General features: G+C 45.8%; 1 protein-coding gene across 2 annotated transcripts in view; it reads right to left on the reverse strand.

The window, feature by feature from the left end:
• LOC106042836 (high mobility group protein HMGI-C-like) overlaps positions 1-13,334 on the reverse strand; it is a 44,516-nt gene extending 31,182 nt beyond the window's left edge. Inside the window, exon 1 of one of the 2 annotated variants that reach the window (XM_013191983.3) lies at positions 13,221-13,334. The gene's annotated coding sequence lies outside the window, so the exon portion shown is untranslated. Of the gene's footprint in view, positions 1-8,199; positions 8,303-13,220 lie in introns of those variants that run through there. The other variant, XM_013191986.3, reaches the window with a different exon arrangement.
• Between the last annotated feature and the right edge of the window lie 4,684 nt (positions 13,335-18,018).

Consider the following 18,018-nt stretch of genomic DNA (forward strand, 5'->3'; position numbering starts at 1 on the left):
CATCCCCATCCCACTGAGCCCCAGCACATACTAACCCACCTCTCAAATCCTGACTGCCCTAAGGTTTTAGAGGTGCTGGCAATCAAGTTTGGGTTTGGTGTATTTCCACAGGCAGTTATGGCTCAGTAATAGATTGGGGGTTTCAACTGATGGATCAAAATCCCCCAAGGAGCTCAAGAAACACAGTCCAGGGAGGAAAAGAGGATTAGTGGCATGCTGAACATGCAGCTATGATCTCAGGCTAAAGAAATCTTGCTCTTGCATTCCTTGCACACCCTAACCCTTTACAGCCAAGAGCTCTTTGCCAGCCTCTTAAAACACAACATAAAGTAATTACGCTGGCATAACACTGTTACCACTAGTACCTTTGTGCACTTGCACAGCAAGCGTAAGGGGGGAAAACTTAGACTTTATTATCACTTCAGATAGTGTTGGAAACATGAAACATTTGAGAAACACTGAGCTAACAAACACAACCATTTTTTTCCTGTTGTTTTCCCCACTTTCATACATTGTCCCAGCTCAGACCATCCCTGCTACAGAAGACTCCAGTATCACTGCTTTTACTTTCAAGAGGAAGATAATACCGAGTAAATGCTTGTTCTCCAATGAAACTGGACTGAACAAGTCTCTCCTGCTCACATTAAACACATTGTAGACTTCAAACCATATTTTAAATGGAGGAGTGGGGAGGAGTAGTGCAGGATTACTGCACCTACAAGAGAACTGAGGCACAGCGAAGTGTTTGTCACATCACAGGCCAGTGTGTGACCAGGTACAGAGCTCCCACCTTCAGCCATAGCAGAGAAAACAAAGTTGCTTTTTTTTTTTTAAAAAAAAAATTATCATTATTATTTAAAAAGGGACATGTGGTCTCTAATGCTTCACCTGTGAATACTTAAAATAATTGGATCTGGACAGATTAAAGGCAAATGACAGTTGTTCAGATGAATGTAGTGTACTATATGGAGCTACAAAAACTGCCAGAAGTACTTGATTTTCAGATTATACCAGCCGTAAAAAAATATGGATCACAGACTGCTGTCAGGAGAGGACAGCGAAAGCTTTCCAAATGTAATGTCAGATTACGGCAACTCAAAACTGCACCTGATAAGCCAGGCAGTGTGCAATGAACCCCCTTGCCCAGCACAGCTGAGCTGCAGATGTACAAGTCCATCTCAAGCACAGCCAGAAGGGTTTGCTACTATGCATGTCTACACAGAATCCTGCCAATCCCTTCCCAGGAAAGTGGAAAATTTCAAAATACCTGATTGGTTCAACCTTAATGTAGTTTCTGATGTGAGGAAAAGACAAAAGTTACAGCTTTTGAAATCCTCGTCCTATGGCTTACAGGAGGATATATAATGGCAAAGACGCACAAAGAGTTAAAAACCTTCACACAGTATGAAGAATTTTACTTTGCTCAACCAAAAATTGCAAGTGTCCTTTGAGAAAGGCAGCAGATTTTTCATTTTGAGAGATCTTAAAAATGGAAAAAACAAGTACTCCAAGCTCTCCATCACCTTAAGATAAATCAGCCTAAGGAGCAGATTACTTCTCTTTTGTGGTCCCTATGACCTACCAAATCGTAGGGGCAAAATGGTGGAAGACCAGGTGAGGACAGGCTGGTAGCAGTCACCCAGAGCACAGTCCTGCTGGCCAGAGCAAGTCATTTGTGCTGCACGCCTGACAAAGGTCATTCTTTTGCCCCTCATCTTGGTGCTTCAAGATGCTAGGAGACTGAAGCTTTGAGAAGACAGAACCGGCCCTCATGCTAGAAAACCAAATGTCAGTCTGACATGAAATGTGTGAGTAGTCCCCAGGAATATCAAGCTAAGCACCAGAGTGGGTGATTGCAGGACCAGACTGAAACATGCTGTTTGTATGGAAATATGGCTTTGATAAATAGCTTTTTCTTCTTCACATGAAGCCAAAAAAGGTAGGGAGGCCCACACCTGTGCTTGGTATGACCCTTGCTATTCAGTAGTCAGCTGAGATCTGACATGGCTTCATTTGCTGATACTTGGCTCAGTCTGTTACGAAATGGCCACAGTGACAATTGTTCTTGTGCTATTTCCCTAGTAAAGATGTAAAAGGTACATTTTACTTAGCAGTTGTTTATGGCTGAAGAAGGTAAACTTCTCCAATAACCATTTAGTAATGATTAAGGCATGTTAGGTTTTAAAGCTCTAGATTACAATAACCTTTAAAAACAAATTGTTTTCCTTTGCATTGCTGCAGGGCAGAGTAAAGGCGGTTAAGGCATCTTAATTGCATTTCCACTCCTAGCATGTTTTTAAATTATGCTTTGACTACAATTCTGAGGTTTCTAATACTTCAGTTGCAGGCATGTACTCTGGGAAGAAAAAAAATAATCAAAATACCTAAAAACCCTGAAAAAAAACAAACAAGAAAACAGAAGTGTTTCCTGAAATGAGCTGTCAAACAACTGGGGTAAGGACAAAGGGGTTAACATCCACACAGCACAGCAAAGGACAGCTCCATATATTGGCTTGGTCCAGAAAGTTTTGTGCTTGAGCCCCTCAGATGTAGGATGCTCTGACATAATTGTCTCCCCTTGGCAATCCTGCTTCCAGGCCTAAAGCAAAGGGGTCTTTGCCAGCTCAGACACCTCCTCACTGCGCAGCGCTGCTGCTGCTGTGCACCCTCTCGCACCTTTTCCCTGGGAATAACCTACCAGCCAAATCTGACACCCAAATGTCACAAGTGAAGGTGACGCATGCAGGGACCCAAACGAGGCAGGTGATGGCAGGGGGCTCCTCTGATTTACCACAGAGCTCTTCACACAGCAGGCTTGGGGCAGATCTATTGAGCACAGCCCTGAGGGGCTCATTGCAAGGTTTTGGTGTGTTAATTCAGGGGGCAGAAATTAATCTGGATTGCATTGGCTGGAGGTAGGTGACAGTATTTTTTGTTCCTTAGATGGCAGTGGTTGCTTCAAGCACAGGGTCACTGTATTAGCCAGCCTGTTTCTCACCACAGCTTTAATAAGATGTATGAGAGTGCAGCACTCACTCCCAATTTGTGGGAAGTGGTTTGAAAGCTGTTCTCTACCTCCCGGGCTCACGTGTGATGTGGCTGGATTTACAACCTTGGTTAACTTACGTAGGCTTTCCAATTTGCATCTATTTCCTGAAAGATTCAAGCCTAAGGAAAGTGGATGCTAATGTAGAAGCCTGTATTTGGATTGGTGAAGCAGATAATCCAAGATTAATTTCATCTGACAAAAGAAATTTTTTATTACAGTGTCAAACTCCGGTGTGTAGCTAGTAGCCCTCAGCAAGACTGGAGATGTGGCTCAGCACCTGTGTTCATGCACACAGGTGCTGTTTGAAAGTGCCTTGGGAGATTGAAGTGATTCTGACAGGGGCAGAAGTCTCTTTGAAAGGGAGGCCAAGAGCATCTTATCTTTTCACCTGGCTTTTGGCTGGCTGGAGCACTGAGCCTGGGCGCGATACTGCAGCAACTATCAAACATAAGACTATGCTGGTCATTGATGGGTTTATGATAGCCACAAAGGAGAAATAATCCATCTCTAGCCTGGGCTTGAGATCCTTCACAGAGCAACACACGAGGGTCTGACAGGGAGATCCAGTGCCCTGAATCTCATGCACTCCCTTACCACTCTGGGAAGCAAGGGGTAGAGATAAGCCTCGGCCACTCACGTAAGCTACGTGCCATGCAGGGCAACACCAGATGGGTGCAGCAGTCCTTCAGAAGTCTACAGAGCAGATCTAGTTCCTCAGACACATACAGAGGACGTTCAAAGTCAGACGCCTCAAATGATGCAGGTCCCTCGCCTGTAACAACGAGTGTCAGTGCCTGACACTCATCTCCATTACATCCGCAGCTTGAGAGGAGACGTTACCCCGACTCAAGCCATTATGGCAACATTAGCTGCTCTCCTGCATTCAGAAGTGGTGGCCAGTAGGATCTCTATCTTATTGAACATGTTTTCTTTTACCCAAACACAGCATATCCATGTGCTTGTGCAAAGCCTAGAGCAATACTGCCATGGCCCTGAGCCCTGCCCCTGCGTGAGGGAACAGTCCTGTCCCCAGAGCTCCTGTGTGAGAGAAACATCTCTGTTTATGCTATCACTGCTAGAGATGGAGAGAAGTAGATAAACTACTTTCTGCACTTCCTATACTCTGTAATAAAAACTGTACCGGAATGATGTGTTACAAAGTACGACTGCAGAGTAAATGGTACAAAATGAAAAATAATAGACCGACTCCAGCCGAATGGAGTACACACACATTGCTTTGCACAAGAGGCTGGCTCTTCCACCAGCAGCAAGACTTACCATTGAGGGCTATTTGACACTCCCTGTTTTAGCTCTTCAGTTGAGACTGTGATGCCTTCTGAGGTTCTCAAGGGGAATAATGGGTAGCATTCAGGCTACACACTCACTGCAGCATATTATATCTAATTTACAGTAAATCGCTAGCACTTCACTGATCTACAGAGCTGGCCCCACTTGCAGGAGCAGAGCATTTCCTTGTACCATTTAAGCCACATCCCAGTGCAACTGCCACAGCCCTTCAGTTCTCTGCAGCCACCCTACTCCTGGCTCCCCAAGGCTTCAGCTTCTCCCTAGATCCTACTTATGGTGGTGACAGCGAGCAAAAGGGGTTTGCACCAACACCTTGTGGGCTGCATGCACTGTGCTGTTCACTTCCGTCCCTTGCTCAACACTAGCACGTAGACAAGCAGAGGCAAAAGCAAACAGCTGGTTGTTATAACAACACATTAGAAAACTTATTAATCATTTCTCCTACATATTAAGGGACTCCTTCATCCTTCATCTACCTGCCAGGACCAGGTTCACTGCTGGTGATAGCTGTTGACATTGCCATGGGCAAGGCAGCAAGACAAGTGCTGTGTTTCTCGACTCTGTCCTGCACAGATGAGGTCACTGCGAGCTCTGCTGCTGACTTCAGTGAAAGCAGAGGCTTGGCATTAGGTAGGTCAAAGAGTTTTCTAAATTCTTCTGATGACCCTAATGCTGCTCCCAACTCCCAGTCCCAGAGTACTTTACCAATGCTCATAGCTTTACTTTACTCAGTATTTTGTTGGACCAGCACTTTGAGAAGAGATGCAGCACATGAAGGAACTTTGCCAGCTCATCCCACTTCACTGCAATACAGCCAGGATGGCCTCCACAAGGCCTCCATGGCTCATGCAGCCCTGGAGAAGGGCTCCAGTTCCTGATGTAACACCCACTTGTTACCGGGCCCCTGGAAATTGGACTGTCATCTGACCCCGCAGTTATCAGGTAATGTTAGTTTTTAGTTATTGCATGTTGGTGACTGGTCACAGAACAACAAGTACAGGGGGAAGACTTCTGGCAGCACACTTCTATGAGTGAGCAGTTTTCCAAGTCACCTTCACCTACCAGAAAACATCTGAGCAGTTGCTTATTGTTAAGGCAAGCTCCACGTACCATTGTGGTTTCTCTGCTATATTCACAGCAGCAGCAAGCCCATTATCCAGAGGACAACCCAGCAGGAAATACCCATTGAAACAAGAAATCCAGTTATTGGATGAATGAACTCACTAGATCTAAACCATGGGATAGGTAAACTTTGTAATCCTGGTTACAGGGTGCTGCCTCCTGGCATCATGCTTGGAAGAGACCTTGAGCACATGCACCCCTCCTTTAGTAAGGGAACTAGGGCAGGCCCAGGGGGAAACCCAGCACAGACCAGTAGGTTCCCCCAGTCTAGGTGATTAATGGAAGAGCATTAATGATATTTATCAGACTCTTAGGGCCCATTAACCTTCAGCACTCTGATTCTTGCAACCTCAAATATTTCATCCTTCAGAAGAATGCAAAGCCCTCATAATACAACATTGTACAGAGGGGAAAAGAGGAATGGGACCTTTCCGACCCGTGCTATGCAAACAGCTTACATACTGGAGCACAGGATTTATTCATATCCATCTCGGCATGAATAAACGCCAGACCTAAAGCAATCTATCTTTCAGACTGTGGCAGAGTGAGCTGGCTCGATGACCTGTTGGGGTAGCAATTGCCCCTTGATGGTTACAGAAAAAAAATCCATCTGATCCATGCCCTGAAGATGATTTGAATTCCCCGTGCTTGCCTCAGAGAAGACAGAGTGATTATAGGCTTACGCCATCTGTGTTGGGGTCCTAACTCCACATAAGTGCCCCCTGGTGCAGAAGAACCATGTCATGAGACACGACACTGTCTTCCTGCTGTCGAACTGCATCAGTTTCCTTGGAAGCAACAACTCGTGGTGACATATCACCACCACATAAAGATGCAACACTACCAATATTGTAATGATCCATAAATCTTAAAACAAATCTTGAGCCTTTGAATTGTGCTGCAAGCTATAAAGACCAACGGGGGGAAAAAAAAGTGTCTTTCACATTGTGGAGAAGGTGACAGCTCAGAAAATAAGTGCTGGGAGGCTAGGAAAGCACTGGGGAAAGGCTTTTTAAAATGACCCACAAAAGAAAAAATCACCAGGGTCTGATAGAGATCCTCATCTTTCCTGCATTTAGCTTATGTGTCACATGAGCTCAACTCCCTGTCAAAACAAGTTCTGTTTTGCTGCTGTCAGCACAGTGGGCTTAACGTAGCTTAAGAAAAACATCTCACAGTATTCTTTATACTTCATATATCACCTCCAACAAGCCAGATAGCAGAAAACAAGCTGCTACTGTGCAGCTGATTATTGGTGATCATGTATGCAGGCAGACCAACACTGGAAGAATACTACTAAGTTCTGCTAAGATCTGTTTTTAGCTACGCAGAGAGGCAACGAACATTGACTCGGGGAGCAATTGGCTCAGGGAAATATCCAGACTGCCTGTTACCTCCAGAAGCACAATTCCACATTTTCAGCACTAACAACTGCACCAGGAGAACAGACTAACAAGTCCCTTTTATATGGTACCTGTTTTTAAAGAACAGTGTAGTTGTTGACTATACAAGGCATTTTTACACATAAAGAGAATTTGAAAGAAGAGACAAAAGAGTTGAGATGGAATAGATGCTAAGAAAGAGTACTACAATTATAAACGTTAAAGCAAAAAAATGCCATTTGGTCTTTTCCTTCCTCAAATATTTCGGCTGCTAATCTAGCAGAGGTAGTAAGATGCTCCATTCCTCCTTGTTATCTTATTTTGGCCAACTCCATTCCTACGGATGCTATCTGTTCTGCACACACGGTAATTTAATACAGCTACTGGCTGCAGTCACAGAATGTTAAACAGTTACCTATCTTTGTTTAATTGCAGAAAATCAGGACATTCTCCTAACAGCATGGTAATAAGAACTTGGGGGATACATCCCTGAAATAACTCGTGTCAATTTTCTAAAACATCAGCCATTTAATTCAGGAGAATCCCAGAAGATATGAAGATGATTTCCTCATTCCAAGGTAGTCCTGCCAGTGTTTCACCGTGAACCATGTGTCTATTTTGTCTTGCATACCCACCCTGTGAAAATATCTCATTTTCCACTGATATTCAAGAGGGATTTTGTACTGCTCTCAGCAGCAAGCATTACAGTCCTCATCCTCTCTGCAGAGATTTGATGGTTCATTTCCTCTGCCCAGACTAACTTCGTATTGTCAATATTGCCCTGCAGTTCTGTATAAAAAAAGCACATGCAAAATATTCTTATTTTACTTTGAGCAGGTAGTTCCTCATCTGGTAATTTCCTTACACAGCAAGCTAGTAGCGATAAAACAGGTTTAAACTACAGCTCAGTATTAAACATCTTTCTCCTGAAAGCTTCCATGATAAATTCTTGGCCATTCCTGGAGATGTGCTCAAAGTGGTCTGTGCCAGCTCCTTGCTGAAGAACCGCCTCAGATGCACCAAGACAAAAGCCCAGTTTCCAGATGTTACAGAGAACACAGAATAACTCTGCTCTTAGCCCCCCAAGAAAAGCATTGTTTTAAGCCAGACCGTGCCAGCATCCCAGCTTGCAGTGTGGCAATGCGAGACGTGGCCAGGAATAAGGCAGGAACACATAAGCTGACTTCACCACTGCACACCATGTGCTTCTTTCTCCTCCTCAGAGACTGGCCCCACCATACTCACAGCAGCCACCCCGACAGCACCGGCCCGCCTGCACAGGCAGCACAGCCGCACTCGGTGGTCAGGGTGTCCTCGTTAAACTCCTTGTCACCTCACCAGGCAGCAGTGATACGAGCTACGTGTCCCCTTCACACACACTTGCTTCACCTCTTCTGTCATGCAGGCGCTCATCAGGCCGGAGTGGAGAAGCCACTTCTTGTAGGCCTCAGCACCTGCACCCCCCCCGCCCCCGTCAGCCGTGGGTTTTGCACCCCGGGACATCTCGCTGAGAAGAGTTGGCTCCGAGGCTGTTCCGTGCAGCATGCTAAACACTGTCAGCCTGTACAATCCCACTGGGCAGCTGCTGTACACACTTATCTCTGTGCAGCCAGGCTCTGCCATCTCGTTGGCTTAAAAGAAATGTTAATTTTTCCCCTGTAGAAGAAGGAGCTGGATTCAATCCCTGTTCCTACCCTTTTTCCTCCCGTTCACTCTATCACAGCTTTTCTCCCCCTTCCTTTGTAGCTGTACGCCTCAGGCTACAGCAGCGTCCTGGCGGTCCTTGGGGCCAGGCCAGCTCCCCTGAAGCCACTGCGCATTTCACCAGCTTCTGCTGGGGCAGGGCAGGGAGTCAGGGCCCCTGCTGCTGCTTCAGGCTCCCTTAGCGAGCTGCCTCAACCCTAAAACCTGTTTCACGTGGAGATTAGCCCCGTCTCACTGTGGGATGCTCTAGATTAGGAACACAGAGGGATCCTGAGCAGCCAGCAGGGACACAGCCACCGGTGGGGCACCTAGCTTCAGCAGCCCTCTCCTCAAAAGCAGCGTTATCAAGGAGCACCCCATTTTTTACCGACCAGAAAAGTTGTCCCACTGAGCAACACAGAACATATGAGGAATGGAGAAGACAAAGGCTGCAGGATCAAAAAGAATTCAGTATTTCTTAGGCGTAGAGACTGCTGCTGTTTGGATTACTCCTGTTTTCTCAGGGAGTATAAGGCAGCAAACGCATCCAAAGCAACTGCTCACATTAGGCAGTGGTGGTACCTGCACAGACCCTGTAGCTGTAAGAACAGCTTGTTTCATTCTCCCTTATTTCTCCTTTCCCCAAATCATCAATGAAGTGTGCTTGCCTTCTGCTCTTCCTCGTTATACCTTTCTGTCAGAGAGGACCTGAATCAGCAAGACAGACTGTACTGCAAACCTGGACCTGTATTTCAACCCTCCTTTCACTTGTGGGGAGGGAAGGAAAGGGATGTGACCTCCTGTCTCTTTGAAAAAACAGGGCAGTAGCCACACATGCCTAAAGCCACCCGTTCTGCATGCAGGAAGAGTCCTGGCATGACACACCGGTGGCTATGGCACATCCCCAAGCACTTGCAGTCAAGCCCTGACACTTTGTCAGGCTCAGCAGTTCACACTGTGATGGACCCATCCTGAAAAATAAATTTGGTACCAGACAGCAGCAGGGCAATGTTTATATGGTCTTGCTGTCACCATGCCATTGAGATTCAGAATACAGCATCAAACTAACAACAACAACAAAAAAACTGCAATTAAGAGCTGGATGATGGGAAGCAGAAAGTTCTCACCTGCCACTGAGCCTTTCAGACCAAACTGAAATTACCCACTTGGATTAAATCTCTTCTTCCTAAAGACAAAAGCACAACTTGCACATTTCCAGTTCATTGATGAAATATGGGTGACCTTGTCAGAAAGCCAGACTTAAGTACAAACCTCCTGATTTCTGTTCCTAACTCTGCCTCACATTGTCTCAGGCAAGTCACCTCATCTTCATTGCTCAGCTTTCCCCCCTGCTGAGGGGAAGGTTATGCTGCAGCAGGCTCTACTGAGCTTCATTCATGCAATCCAGAATCCATCATTGCTACCTGAGTAACATTTTTTAATTTTATTTCTTGAACACTGGAAGTGTTCATGCACTGATAATGCATTTACACACGTGCACATGCAGATACACAGAGTAAGCCTCTATCTAGGAAACTATCTGAGCATTTCATCCTACTGAAGGAGGCAGGAAAGAACACACATACAGCATGAAAAGAAAACAGTAGTGTCCTGAATGTTTTCATCTGGACAAGAAGCAGGGTGTCACCTTGCCAGGCTTTAGCTCCCCTCTATTTCTGTCAGGAGCTGCAACTCTGCACCCACCACTGACTGGGTCACACTGCAGATCTTTTATCGCCATCCCAGTCTTTTCCTCTTCACCTGGATGTCCCTGCACAGCTGTTCTGAGCACACACACTTGACAGTTCTTGCATCCATTCAGGCTGTATCTAAATACATTTTGGTTAGTATCCAAAACCAATGGCATGTTCAGTTCTGCTAAACACAGCCCCAGAATGAGTCCTAGCAAAGCCTGTGTGGCCAAAGAAGTCTCTCAAGAAGAGACTCGAGTTTTCTTGTTAACTGGTGATAAGTGTGTACTGGTTCCTTTAACAACTGCTTTCATATAAAGGAAAAAAATGACGTGAATAATGATAATAAGCCATCAGATGGAATAAACTGTCTTATACTGAGCATCACCACCTTTTCTGGGAAGCCAGGCTGAAATTTTGAATTTCAATTTAGTAAGGGGAAGGAGAGATTGCACACTTTGCAAGAAAAATTGTGTGCATGTATTCTACAAGGAATAAAGGAATATTGTTTCTGCTAGGAGTGGGAAGAGAAGGAAAGTGGTATTTTAAGAAGCATTACTGCACAGAAAGCAAGATTTATAACGGGGAATTCCTTGTGTCAAAGCCATAAGAGTGCTTGTTCTCTTGCTCCTCTCAGTCAATATGAAATATTCACACAGAGAAGAGTGATTCTATCACCACTTTTATTTATTTTAATTGTTAAGGTCTGATATATGCAAATAAATACAAGCATCCACATTTTAAAAGCCTTTTTAGACTTGAGTTTTATGCAGCTGTGCTCAAACCACTTTAATTCAAGCAGGGGAGAAGCAGGGCATGGCTGTGTGGTTGCAAACAGTGCAGTTTCCTTGGCTAGCAAGCTAGTGTATGTCCTCTGGGCTGAGGTAACATGTTATGCACACTCTTTTAGTTCAACTCTAATGCAGAACAGAACATTTTACCTTCACTCAGTGTGAAGGTAGTTGCTCTTCATTCTGGTGGTTCGAACAACGGCACTTCACTGCTCAATGAGGATAACTGCCCGGGGCCATCCACTGCCTGCAGCTGAGCTCTGGTATCTTGACCACTCGTAGTAATACAGCCTTAGAGTATAAAATAATCCACCCAGACTATGGACAACCACTCCTATGAAGTTTTTTTTTTTTGTTTTTGTTTTTGTTTTTTTTTCCCTGAATACAGTACTGCTTCAAACACCTACGCCTGAATTCATTTCATCCCATAAAACTGCCAGCCTTTACCAAACCATGGCCACAAGGGCTCCGTGTCCAGCTGCCAGGTGCAAAGAAGAGGCGCAGTAACACGCTCAGCAGCAGGCAGCATTTCAGGCGCATCCAGCTGATGCTGTCGGGTGTCCGAGTGCTGCATCGGAGCCAAGCTATGGCATCCTACAGTGCATTAGGACTTTGGCTCGCTTTAGGCTGTTGCAAATGAAGACCACTAACCAGAACAGTTTTGCTCACTTGAAAGCAAAGAAATCCTACATTTATCTCAGTGGTCAATGTGAGTGTTTGGGAGCAATGCCAAAGCAGTATTTCTCAGCCTGGCTGAAGGGTTCGTAACTCAGCTGAGTGCGTTCACATCAGGGTGAACACCCTGATACACCAAGCAGCCAGTCTGGGAATACTCAACGTGCTAGTTCGTACACCATTTTGTTTCTATTACTTATTAGATATATTCAAAATAGCTTCAAAAATGAGCTGCTTTGTGACCTAAACATTTAGGGGTGTGCCCATGGCAGGCCAACCTAGCAAAGAGAGGAGTCACATAACGCAGATGCCACTAAATGGAGCCAACTAACCAGTGCCTGGCCATTGCTGCGCCAGGGTATTGGTAGCAGTGGGTGACAGTATTGCAACTAGAACAGATCTAAAGAAGGCAAAGCTGAACAGAGAGGAGTTAAGCCTCTACCTGAGCTTCCTCCCTGAGCACAGCCATACTAGCACACACTGCCAGCTTGGCTGTGCTAGCGTTAAAGACAGCATTGCAGAACAAGGGGTGGAGGGATGGCTTTACGCTTCAGCAGAGCTGCAGCCATACAGGAGAGCCAGCAGGCAGCAGACCCACTCTGTTTTCTCTTGGAGCCCTATAAACCCTGAGTGGCTTCTCCTAGGAAGGAGCATGTGGAGGGAAGGCCCTTCTCCGAAGCAGCTATAATTACTACCTCATGTTTTCATTTTCATACTCCTTGCAGCTCATCTCTGGGGCTTGGCTGAGGCTTATCAGCTGCCCCACCTCAGCTAGCCCAGCTTGTTTCTTGCACCACACATTGCAAGGGCTGCCCTGCAGCACCCTTGTCCTTGGGGCAGCAAAATGCTCTTGCAGCTGTGCTGCCAAAAGATCTTCAACCAAACTGCCAAAAAGCTGTATGTGCTCTCCAGACTGCTCAGTTCTAGGGAAGAAAGACAATCTGTTTTAACTCTAATCCCTCTCACCCTGAACTAGTGCTCTGTTAAAGGAAATATAATTACACCCAACAGCTGAACCATAAGACTAACACAGTTGTGCTGGACTCTGCTTCCTCATCTCCCATCTTGGGTATTAAAAGGTGCTTACCTGGGTGCAGCCTTACCAGTGGCTCCAGACAACCAAATTACTACAGTTAGGACATGATTTAGCCAGAAGGGATGGGATCACTCTCATTCCCACATCCTACTAGTTTTACATGGCTGGGGATTAGCTGCCTGAATCCAGCTGTGCAGATAAGGATCTATAGCCTCTTCACCACCCTGCTAATCTCATCCTTGAGTAACAGAAAAAAATACAATTAGAGTTAAAAATGGACAGAATTATACTTAAGTACAGCAGCTGTCATTTTGCCCTCCACAAAAACTGTTTTCAGAACAGGCTCTCACCTGGAAAGTTTAAGAGCTAACGCAAAACTACCAACCCATTACCTTGGCTCTAGCTCATGCTGTTGACCCTGTATGTTCCCTAGCGTCACTTCACAGCCTAAATTGGAAAAAAAGATCAAGATTAAAAATATACCTTTGAGCCTCTAAATCCCAGAGGCCCAGTTCTTCCTTCTAGTCTTCCCAGAAAAAGCTGCCTGCTCAGGAACATCTCTGCAACAATGGTCACAGTCAGAAAGCAAAGGGCCCTGACCATGATATCAGTCTCACTTTATAACCCAGCACTGTCCCTGCAGGAACCAATTGCTGCAGCAGGGAGGCTGGAGGCAGCAGATAAGCCTCAGCCAGGTGATAGAGATCAGCTGCCCGGTTATCAAGGGAATACAAAAATCAAATAGATTTTGATTTGGTAGTTACAGCTTTTCATATATCCTGGGAAAAGAAAAGAGAAGGAGCAGAGTAGGGGGAGGGAGGAGAGAGGAGTCTTTTCCAGGGTGTTATGGTGTCAGATCTTTTTAAGCAATGGATTTCTAGGTTAAGCAGTTACTGAGACGTGGCTGCAGAGAACTGCAGTCAGAGCAGGCATTTGTAGGAGGGAACTGAAAGTGGTGGAAGAAAGGCAAAGCAGACCACATCTAAGGGATGCAAATCCTGCCTGAAGTAAGCAAGATGCAGTATAGCAATTCCCAACAGGCACAGAAGCAGAGACCAGCAGCGCTGCACCCTCAGAGAACCACTTTGCTAACTTGCAGTGTTACAGCTCATTGCTCCGGTCCGGGGTGATGAACTCACCTCGTCCTTCTCTCAGATGCGACCCACGCTTTGGCCTGCAATGCCATCTGTAACGTCCACTGGCCACAATGCCATGTGTCCAGCTTCATAACTCTTTGGCAAGAGCAGATCATCGCCAGTGGATTAGATCAACAAACATCAGCTGTGTTGCCATTTCAAGTCCAAAGGCAGGCAGATGAAGATAACAGACTGCATTTCAGTGCCAGCAATAGAACAGGCAATGGGTTGCGATAGAGAGCCAGGCAGAGATCAGTAGAAACTATAGCAGAAAGAAGACAATCCTTTGATTACGTGAAGTTTGACCCAGTAAGCCTGGAATTCAGATACAATTCTGCTATCAGCAGTGACATGAGCTACGTTTGTAAATCTCAGTGTATTCATCTGAATATTAGCACCTCTGGCATAATTTTCTAGCTTTGGAAGCTGCAGCCATTTCAGTCACAAGGAATCATTCACACAGCATATAAAAATATTATTCTTTAGCACAAAATGGCTTGCAAGTAAGCTTACAGCAAAAAACTTACAGGAATCTGGCTCAGAGTTCACCCTGGCATCAGGAGATCAAGCATGCCAACAAGGCCAGGCCACCGGACCCCTTCTCGTGGTCCCTTGGGAGGTGCCAGCAGACCACTCTCGCCTCTGCTGCTCGGCCCACGGTGCTCTGTGCTTGCCCACACAGCACCCAGGGACAGTGCCCAGACCCGTGCAGCCTGCACCAAGCACTGTTGGGACCTGGACCCGACACCACACAGTTAGGCACAAAGTGGGAGACAGCATCTCCACAGCTCTGCAAGAGGGACTCATGGAGTGACCCAAACCATTCTTCATCTTCAGTGGGCTACACGCTGTATTTGTACTCCTGTAACCTACTTCCCAGCTGCATCTCCATCCCTGTTAATTACTGTCACAGCAGGAGAGTTCCTGGCATTTCAAAGAATGGCCCTTCTTACTAAGCAGGAAAATAGGAGGAGATGGCAGGCAGCACTACATGAAGAGAAACTGCCAGAGATGTTCTCTTTTCCTGCATGGCACTGTTGGTGATTCTCCCTTGGTCGAAGCAGGAGGGAAGCTGGAAAAGCTGCAGTAGCTGCCTGGGAGCTCCCAGTAACCCAGCCCCTCAGGAGGGGCTGATGGCAGCAGGGCAGGGGTGCTGGCTGTACTAGGAGCATTGTCTGGCACTTTCTGGCAGGGTCCAGGGCAGGGAAGTTAACTGCAAGAAGTTAGTACAGAGCCCAGGGCACCTTCCCCCAGGAGGGCAAACCATAAGTCAGAAGGGCTGGCTCTGGTAGGAGCTTCGAGTTATTCCAGGCTCTCCAGCATCTAGTTGCTTCCGAGTACGTCTCTAGTCCAATTTTAGATATATCTGCTATTGAAGCAAACCTTGATTCTGGTATTGGCTGGTATCTTATATAAATCTGGCTTTTGAAATAACCAGCCCTCCCTAACTCAGCTGAGCAAGGCCATGACATCCTTATGCAGATAAATCTGCTCTTTTCAGTTCGGACTTGGTTCCTGGCAGCCTTTCCAGACTCAGATTTTAAGCACTTCCTATTGAGAAAACCAGGTTATTTAAATGGCAAAAGAAGTAAAAGCAGAGCTCTCTCTCCAGCTGATTGTCTTTGGAAACACAGTACTGGAGGCTGCTGTCCCAGAAGACTAAGCTGCCCTTATCTGAGGCACTCTGTTAAAAGACTTGGAATCGCTTATTAATTTAGTGAAAGCTCCTTAATTTTGATCCTTTGTATGCATTAATTGATTTGCTATCAATAACCTGCATTGATTAGGCCTCCAGACCTGGCAGCTGCTGAAGATGAAGAGACAGAGACTCTCTTTCAGAGCAGGAGTTCAAAGCCTGAAATGATTAAAAAAGACAGTACCGAAATGGCTGATAAAGAAAAGGGTGTCGTTCTTTTTCCACACAAGTATGAAACCATGTACAGTTAACACTTTCATACCAAAAAAAGTGCTCAGATCTAAAGTATATGTATAGCCTAGAGGTATCTATTAGATTTACTCCACTTGGCCACCTTAATTAAAATATTACTGATGCACTGAAATACCTGTCAGAATGAGAGCTGAGGGAAGATCTTATCTGCTTCAGCCACAAAGAGCTCAGGGAAAGCTGCCCGATCCCGAGGTCGGCTAAGGTAGAGCTCCTGGCTCACCGGATCCCTGCCGGCAGATGGCATTGCAAAGAGCTGTTGAGGGCAGATTTAATTTGAGGCAGATCCAAACCAAATGCAACAGTAAAATTTAACAGTCATCGGTTAAAATTTTGACAGTAGAGTTCTGAGGGCTGAGAATGGCTTGTTAGTCCAAGATGCCAGGAAAGCAATACAAAACCAGCTACCTGTCACAGAGGGTGCTGTCACAGCTCCGAGCTGCTCCCCATGCAGTATCCACCTTGCACAGGCTATGAGAGGGACAGAAGGTGTGGATGTCCACATACGCTGTTCTCCAGCAAGAGAAACAAAGGTATGGGCTGGGGAGAGCTCTAAGGCCATCTAAGAAAGGATGTTTTGGGACATATGCTGTGCACAACAGGTATTTGGGGAGCACCTCAGCCACCCTGCAGGCACCTAGAAAAATCATTAGCAGTGCACACGCAACCAGGGTCTTCGGTGGCTTTGTCTCCTTGAGATTCCAAATCTCCTGTAAGGGCTTGCTAAGCAAGACTGGATATTTTCTCTAGTCCAAAATCTGAATAAATCCAGCTGCCCTTTGTCTACCAGAGACGCTTCTTTGAGACACCAAACTATCATAACAAGAGCAAAGCCGTGCTGTGTTTTTTTTCCATCCAAGCTGTGCCAGTAACTCTCACCACCCCTCAGCTGCAATTGTGAGGGTGCGGTCGCTAGCAGGACACCCTCTTAGGCCCACAGGTTTTCTCTCTGAACTGATTTCACTGAAGAAAAATGTATCATTGCTCTCAGGGTTTGTTCAGTGGCAGCGCAGGGTGCTGATCCGGTGTGGCACAAGGTAAGAGACAGCTCCTGCCCTGCAGAACAAACTATCAGCTGCTGGTCCAGAAGAACTGTGTTGGACCACTTTTTAAGAATCCTACACAAATGTAACATGAATTACAACTCATGGCTGAAACATGCCCTGCATGACAGCTTACCACATCAGCACTTCCAGTCCACGTAGCAGCGCGTCTGCAGAGGAGAACTGACACAGACACAAACTGTACACGAGTGCCTGCATTTTCACTTTGACAACAGCATACAGCTACCAGTACTCTAAGTCTCTTTCTATGTGTCTTTGCCCCTCTCCTTTATGTGAGCATTTTTAATATCCTTCAGACCGTCTCACATATTATTCTATTCCCTCCCCTCTGTTCTTCCTTCCGTCCCTGCATACATCACTGATGGGTGCTAAATATCCCCACAGTTGCTCTTCACATGCTGCTGTCCCACCCTTCTGTAGATCTCATGTTTGTTTACCTACTGCACATGTCCAGAAATCCCAGAAAAAATATGAAATTCTTAAGTACTAATCATACAAAATTTTCTGTAGAACAAGGAATGTGCTGGCAGCCACGCTCCAGTCTCACATCCTAAGGAGAGGTGAGTTCCTGGGTCCTCAGGCTGGAAAGCAGCTCTGGAAATGGCGATTTTGCATCTACCCAAGTTTGGTCACAAAGCACCGTGTGCTGGGAAGGAACCACCTTTCATATCACAGAACCAACCCGCTGAAAGTAAAGATCTGATTTTTTATAAAATTCCCTTTCTTTTAGTACAGAAGCTGTGTCAGCCTTTGTGTCCTACACAAATTAAATGTGAATAATGGTTAGGACAGTTGAGCACTGGAACAGATTGCCTTGGGAACTTGTGAAGTCTCCGTCACTTGAATTTTTCTGAACGGGCTAAACAGTCATCTGTCAAAAATGGTTTGGGTATTAAAGATCCTGCCTTGGGGAGCAGAGGGAAAGGAATAAATGACCTCTTAAACTCTATTTTCTACTTCTGTGATTTAAGGACCTCCTATGTAGGCTCTAGCAATAATGCTTGCCCTCTCGGCTGACCACAGTACACCTTCTCCTAAGCCCTTGTGTTTCATGTCCATGACTTCCAAAAGCTCCATTCCACTCTAAGGGTGGCTTTCCTCATGCAGCGGTGCAAGTTTTCGTGTCACACATTTCC

This window comes from Anser cygnoides, chromosome 10 (genome assembly GCF_040182565.1).
Source record: "Anser cygnoides isolate HZ-2024a breed goose chromosome 10, Taihu_goose_T2T_genome, whole genome shotgun sequence".
Lineage (NCBI taxonomy): Eukaryota > Metazoa > Chordata > Aves > Anseriformes > Anatidae > Anser > Anser cygnoides.